This window comes from Arachis ipaensis, chromosome B6 (assembly GCF_059453495.1).
Source record: "Arachis ipaensis isolate K30076 ecotype BB chromosome B6, ASM5945349v1, whole genome shotgun sequence".
Taxonomy (NCBI): Eukaryota; Viridiplantae; Streptophyta; class Magnoliopsida; order Fabales; family Fabaceae; genus Arachis; species Arachis ipaensis.
The window spans coordinates 41,124,370-41,131,322 of NC_142441.1; the positions used below are offsets into that span (position 1 = coordinate 41,124,370).

The 6,953-nt window shown below is 41.2% G+C and overlaps 1 non-coding gene across 1 annotated transcript; it reads right to left on the reverse strand.

The window, feature by feature from the left end:
- Positions 1–1,174: 1,174 nt before the first annotated feature.
- On the reverse strand, positions 1,175–1,281 carry LOC148555270 (small nucleolar RNA R71). Its single transcript, XR_015886908.1, has one exon. It is a non-coding gene; the product is annotated as a small nucleolar RNA R71 (small nucleolar RNA).
- Positions 1,282–6,953: the final 5,672 nt, after the last annotated feature.

A 6,953-nucleotide genomic window follows, 5' to 3' on the forward strand; every position in this document is an offset into this window, starting at 1 on the left:
GAGCAATTCCCCCATTCCCATTTACAATTCTGCAATTTACTTTCAGTCATTTACTTTCAGTTCTTTGATTTTAGCATTTACTTTTTCTGCCATTTACTTTCCCGCCATTTTATTTTCTGCAATTCTCGACTCAAATTCTGATTCGCTCAACTAGAACATTCCTCTAATTAAAGTTGCTTGATCAATCAATCCTCGTGGGATTCGACCTCACTCTATTGTGAGTTTTTACTTGACGACAAATTCGGTACACTTGCCGAAGGAAATTTGTTATGAGACAAGTTTTCCGTGCATCAAGTTTATGGCACCGTTGCCGGGGATTGATTGTGCATCAACAATGATTAAATTGGAGGATAACTAGATTGAGCATTTTATTTTTGTTTGATTTAATTTTCTGTTTGAGTCATTTACTTTCTGTTTTAGTTAATTTCTTCCCTTCCCCCTACTTTGTCTTTGTTATTTACCATTCATTTCACTGGCCCACTAACTGTTTGATATATTGCATCAGTCACACTAACAATAATTCTGACAGATATACTTTTTGCACCTATTCTCTTTACTTGTACTTTTTGGTTGTATGACAGGGAGAAGAAGTGGGGCTTCAACTTCCTTTGATTCTGAACCTGAGAGAACCTTCCTTAGACTAAGAAGGGAGGCAAGAGAAAAACGTGTAGTTGGTGCTGAAGAAGAGGAGGAACACTTTAAGGAATTCTTTGAACCAAACATGGAAGAAAACTTGGAAAACCATCGTGAAGAAGAAGCTCACAATCATGGCGGAAGAGGACGAGCAAAACATGCTGGGGAGGATAGAAGAGTTTTAGGCTCTTACATCAATCCAAACCCAGGAAACTGTGGAAGTTGTATTCAAAAGCCAACCATCCATGCCAACAATTTTGAACTAAAACCACAGCTTATCAACCTTGTGCAGAACAACTGTTCGTTCGGAGGAAGTGTCCAAGAAGACCCCAATCAACATCTAACCACCTTCCTGAGAATATGTGACACAGTGAAGTCTAATGGTGTTCATCCTGACGCCTATAGACTGCTCTTGTTTCCATTCTCACTCAAGGATAAGGCAGCCAAGTGGCTGGAGTCTTTCCCAAAGGAGAGCTTGACAACTTTGGAAGATGTGGTGAACAAATTCTTAGCAAGATTTTACCCCCCTCAATGAATCAATAGGCTGAGAGCTGAGGTCTAAACTTTCAGGCAACAAGATGGTGAGACTCTGTATGAAGCATGGGAGAGGTTTAAAGACCTAACAAGGAGGTGTCCACCAGATATGTTCAATGAATGGGTGCAGCTGCACATTTTCTATGAAGGGCTCTCTTATGAGTCAAAGAAGGCAGTAGACCATTCATCCGGAGGATCCTTGAACAAGAAGAAGACCATTGAGGAGGCCATAGATGTCATTTAAACTGTAGCAGAGAATGACTACTTCTATGCTTCTGAAAGAGGGAACACAAGAGGAGTAATGGAGCTAAACAATGTAGATGCTCTGCTGGCTCAAAACAAGCTCATTACCCAGCAGCTGGCTGACCTCACCAAGAAGATGGAGAGTAACCAAGTAGCAGCAATCTCCACTTCATCAACAACCCAAGAAGGAGTGAATGAAGAAGTAGAGGGAAGTCAGGAGCAAGCCAACTACATTGGGAATTCACCTAGGCAAAACCATGATCCATACTCCAAGACCTACAACCCTGGATGGAGGAATCACCCAAACTTTGGGTGGGGAAATCAACAAGACCAAAGCCTTGATCAAAGACGGCCAAATCCCAACAATGCAGCCCACCAACATTTAACATCTAGACTATATCAACACCCCCATAACAACACCTCTCCACATCCATATCAAAACCAAAATAACTCACCTCATCCTTGCACCTCTAATCACGATCTACAATCATTTGATGACAGACTCTTAAGGATTGAGAATCTACTTGAAGGCATAGGCAAGGAGATTCAAGATAGTAAAGCGTTCCGAGAAGAAGTAATGTCCAATATGTAGAATCAGGATGCTGCCATCAAGAAACTTGAGACACAAATTGGCTACTTATTCATGCAAATTTCCAGCCACAACCTTCGCAACAATATTAGCTCAACACAAAGGGAGGAGTGTCAGGCTATCACCCTTCGGAGTGGGAAGGAACTGAAGGAAACCTCCCAGAAACCACAAGAAAAGGACTCAGATAAAGAGGAAGAAGAGCAGGATGGAGCTCAAGTTCCTAATCTAAGTTCACAAAAAGGGGAAGGAGTACTAAAGCCAGACGTACCAAGAGTCCCATATCCTCAGCAATTAAAGAAGAAGGGGGATGACAACCAGTTTTCGAGATTTTTTGGAGATCTTCAAGAAACTACAAATCAACATACCCTTTGCTGAAGCAATAGAACAAATGCCACTCTATGCCAAGTTTTTAAAGGAGCTAATGACTAAGAAAAGAAGCTAGAAGAACAATGAGACTGTGATCTTAACCGAAGAATGTAGTGCTATCATTCAGCACAAACTACCCCAGAAATTGAAGGATCCCGAGAGTTTTTAGATCCCTTGTATTATAGGGGAAATCACAGTGGAAAAGGCTCTTTGTGACTTAGGAGCCAGCATCAATTTGATGTCGGTAGCTATGATGAGAAAGATGAAGATTGAGGAAGCTAAACCAACAAAGATGGCCTTACAATTGGCAGACCGATCGTTCAAGTTCCCGCATGGCGTCGTAGAAGATTTGCTGGTGAATGTGGGAGATTTTATCTTCCCAGCAGACTTTGTAGTGCTAGACATGCAGGAGGAAGCCAAGGCTTCTATCATCCTGGGAAGGCCATTCTTGGCCACTGCTGGAGCTGTCATTGATGTACAAAAAAGAGATCTCACCCTGAGATTACACAATGAAAAGATGACGATAAATGTGTTCAAGGCTATGAGTTACCCACCAGAGCAATTGGGAGAGTGTATGAGGTTAGACTCACTTGAAGATGCAGTACAGGAAAGTTTTGAAGAAGAAGAACCTGAAGGTTTAATAGAGGAGGAGTCTACGTTTAGTGAAGAGGCTGCAACAGCAGAGATTCAAATACAAGGTGCACCAAAGGAAGAGAACGAAAAGTCAGAAGCACCCAAACTTGAACTCAAAGCATTGCCACCTTCTCTCAAATATGCATACTTAGGAGAAGATGAAAATTACCCAGTAATTATAAGCTCATGCCTCAGCCAAGATCAAGAGGATGAACTGCTCAAAGTACTGCGAAACCACAAAGATGCCATTGGTTGGACTCTTGCTGACATGAAGGGGATAAGTTCGGCCATATGTATGCACAAGATACTGTTGGAAGATGATGCCAAACCATCCATTCAATCCCAAAGGAGGTTGAACCCAATCATGAAGGAAGTGGTACAGAAAGAAGTTATGAAGTTATGGCAGGGAGGGGTAATTTACCCGATCTCAGATAGCCCCTGGGTTAGCCCCGTGCATGTTGTACCAAAAAAGGGAGGAATTACCGTGGTTCCCAATGAGAAGAATGAACTAATTCCTACAAAGACAGTCACAGGATGGCAGATGTGCATAGACTACAGGAAGCTCAACGAGGCTACACGAAAAGATCATTTTCCCTTCCATTCATGGATCAGATGTTGGAAAGACTCGCAGGGCACGCTTATTATTGTTTTCTCGACGGTTATTCAGGATATAACCAAATAGTGGTTGGTCCCAGAGATCATGAGAAAACCTCATTCACTTGCCCATATGGAGTGTTTGCCTACAGGCGCATGCCATTTGGGCTATGTAATGCACCTGTGACTTTCCAACGCTGCATGCTGTCTATCTTTTCAGCTATGATAGAAAAATTCATTGAAGTTTTTATGGATGACTTCTCAGTATTCGGAGATTCCTTTCCTAGTTGCCTACATCACTCGCCTTGGTATTGAAAAGATGCCAAGAGACCAATCTGGTCTTGAACTGGGAGAAATGTCACTTTATGGTGACAGGAGGAATAGTCTTTGGTCACAAAGTTTCTAACCAAGGCATTGAGGTTGACAGAGCCAAAGTAGAACTTATTGAAAAACTGCCTCCACCCAGTGATGTCAGGGAAATTAGGAGCTTTTTAGGGCATGCTGGTTTTTACAGAAGGTTTATTAAAGATTTTTCAAAGATAGCCAAGCCCTTAAGCAATCTCCTTGTATCTGATACACCATTTATCTTTGATGAAACATGCATGTTAGCCTTTGAAAATTTGAAAATGAGGTTGTCCTCTGCTCCTATCATTTCCCCACCTGATTGGAATTTACCATTTGAATTGATGTGTGACGCATCTGATTTTGCAGTTGGGGCAGTGTTGGGACAGAGGAAAGATAACTTAGTCCATGTGATATACTATGCGAGCAAAGTCCTTAATGATACTCAAAGAAATTATACCACTACTGAAAATGAGTTGCTGGCAATAGTTTTTGCATTTGACAAGTTTAGATCATACCTCATTGGTGCTAAAGTGATTGTTTTACGGATCACACAGCACTTAAATATTTGTTTGCCAAGCAAGAATCAAAGCCAAGACTAATAAGATGGATCTTATTGTTGCAGGAATTCAATATTGAGATCAGAGACAAGAATGGAGTGGAGAACAAGGTAGCAGATCACCTATCCAAGATTCCTCATGATAAAGGTGGAACACCTGATACAACTGTGAACGAGTTCTTCCCTGATGAGCAGTTAATGCGAGTTCACAAAGCACCATGGTTCGCAGACATTGCCAACTTCAAGGCAACTGGGGCATTGCCTCCAGAGATCAATAAACATCAAAAAAGGAAGCTCATGAATGATGTAAAGTACTTTGTCTGGGATGAGCTATATCTATTCAAGAAGTGTTCAGATGGAATCCTTAGAAGATGTGTTTCGGAAGAAGAAGGACGAGAGGTCCTATGGAATTGCCACGGCTCATGCTATGGAGGCCACTTTAGAGGGGATAGAGCTGCAGCTAAGGTGTTACAAAGTAGATTCTTTTGGCCCACCCTTTTCAAGGATGCCAAAGAACTAGTAAAGAGCTGCAATGAATGCCAAAGATCTGGAAACTTGCCCAAAAGAAATGAGATGCTACAAAATTTTATCTTGGAACTGGAATTGTTTGATGTGTGGGGAATCGATTTCATGGGACCATTCCCAACCTCATATGCAAACAAATACATCTTGGTAGCAGTGGATTATGTTTCAAGAAAGGATTGGTCGAAGAAGCTGGATGATGCTCTTTGGGCATACAGAACAGCATTCAAAACACCACTTGGAATGTCCCCATATCAACTGGTGTATGGGAAGGCTTGTCATTTACCACTGGAGCTGGAACACAAGGCTCTTTGGGCTATCAAGATACTAAATTTTGACAGCATTGCTGCTGGTGCAAAGAGGATCTTGCAGCTACAAGAGATGGAGGAATTCAGGTCACAAGCCTATGAAAATACCAAGATGTATAAAGAGAAGGCAAAGAGAAGACATGACCTGCATCTTGCACCCAGGAGTTTCGAAAAGGGGCAGCGAGTACTCCTTTACAATTTCAAATTGAGACTATTCCCAGGAAAACTCAAATCAAGGTGGTCCGGACCTTTTCTTGTCACAAAAGTTTCGCCATATGGACACATCGAAATCAAGCATGAAGGGTCAGAGAGGACTTTTACAGTGAACGGACAAAGACTCAAGCATTATCTGGGCAACATGGGGGAAAACCCCAGAGTGAATTACCATCTCAAGTAAAGGAGGAACCGTCGAGCTAGCGACGATAAAAGAGCGCTCTGTTGGGAGGCAACCCAACCTCAGGTAGTTTCCTTTTCATCTTTTTTTCAATAAGGATCGCAAGTTGTTTCCCCTTTATTGCGAGGAGCTAAGTTTGGTGTTCCAAACAATTCAAGAGTGAAAGTGTGATTCTAAGTTTGGTGTTCCACCAAAAGAATCACACTCCATTCCCAAAGCACATTGCTAGCTCCAACCAATCAAGGGAAACCACTTAGATGTAATTAGACTTTAGTAATAATTGTTGTGTTAACAACAAGATATGAGGTTCTCTGCATATATGCAAGGTTTTGTACTGGGCAAGGAACTAAGTTTGGTGTTCACACACCAAATTAAGTTCAAAAGCCACAAGCATACATGCAAGCTAACTATGTCTCAAGTGCTTTGGGAACAAGCAACTTCCAATAACTTTGCAGGAATTTTATGAGGAAATGGTGCACCTTAACCCAAGGAAGTGAAGTAGCAAGAACTAGGATGATGACAAAGAAAGAGGACAACTAGAAATTATCACCCGAAGGTTGTATTGTTACTTAATTCCATTATACTCAGAATTGTTGAAAATTGGAAGACCAAATGCACTTTTGATTAATAGTTACTCATAGTTGGAACCTTTTTAAATTCTGTCTTTTAAGTTTCTGTGTTGAAAAGGTCTATGCTTGCTGGTCTTTATGTCACCGCATCCTTACTTTGCTTACCTGTATGCTTGTCCCTTTTAATCAAATGAAAAAGAGAATGAGTGTTTACAAAAGACCAAAGAGGAGTTCATACTATGGAGTAAGTTACTGAGTTTGTGGTGTGGTCATAAGTTAACTAAGTTGGTTCAACCATAAGGTGGAAAGATAACTATCTGTCATGAATACTGTGCTTGAGAAACACCCCATGAGACTAGCTAAATAAGAAGATCCTAATAAGAAAAAGGGAAAGAACAATCAAAGTTGAGGAATAAAAGAAAAAGAACAAGCAATAAGGCTAGGCACCAATGGTTTTTAATCTTGAGGCATGTGTCTGTGGTGCTCCTGTATGAGGGATCTACTTGGATGAATAAGCTCTTAGGGGTGCCTTATCACTTGGTAACTTGGGTTAACTAACTCGGGATTATCAGCTGAAAGTCCACTATCAAGAGTAACCCTCAATACAGAGCATTTAGTAACCCAAAGAGGTGCTGGACACCAAGGTCTCAAGAAATGAAAATAAATA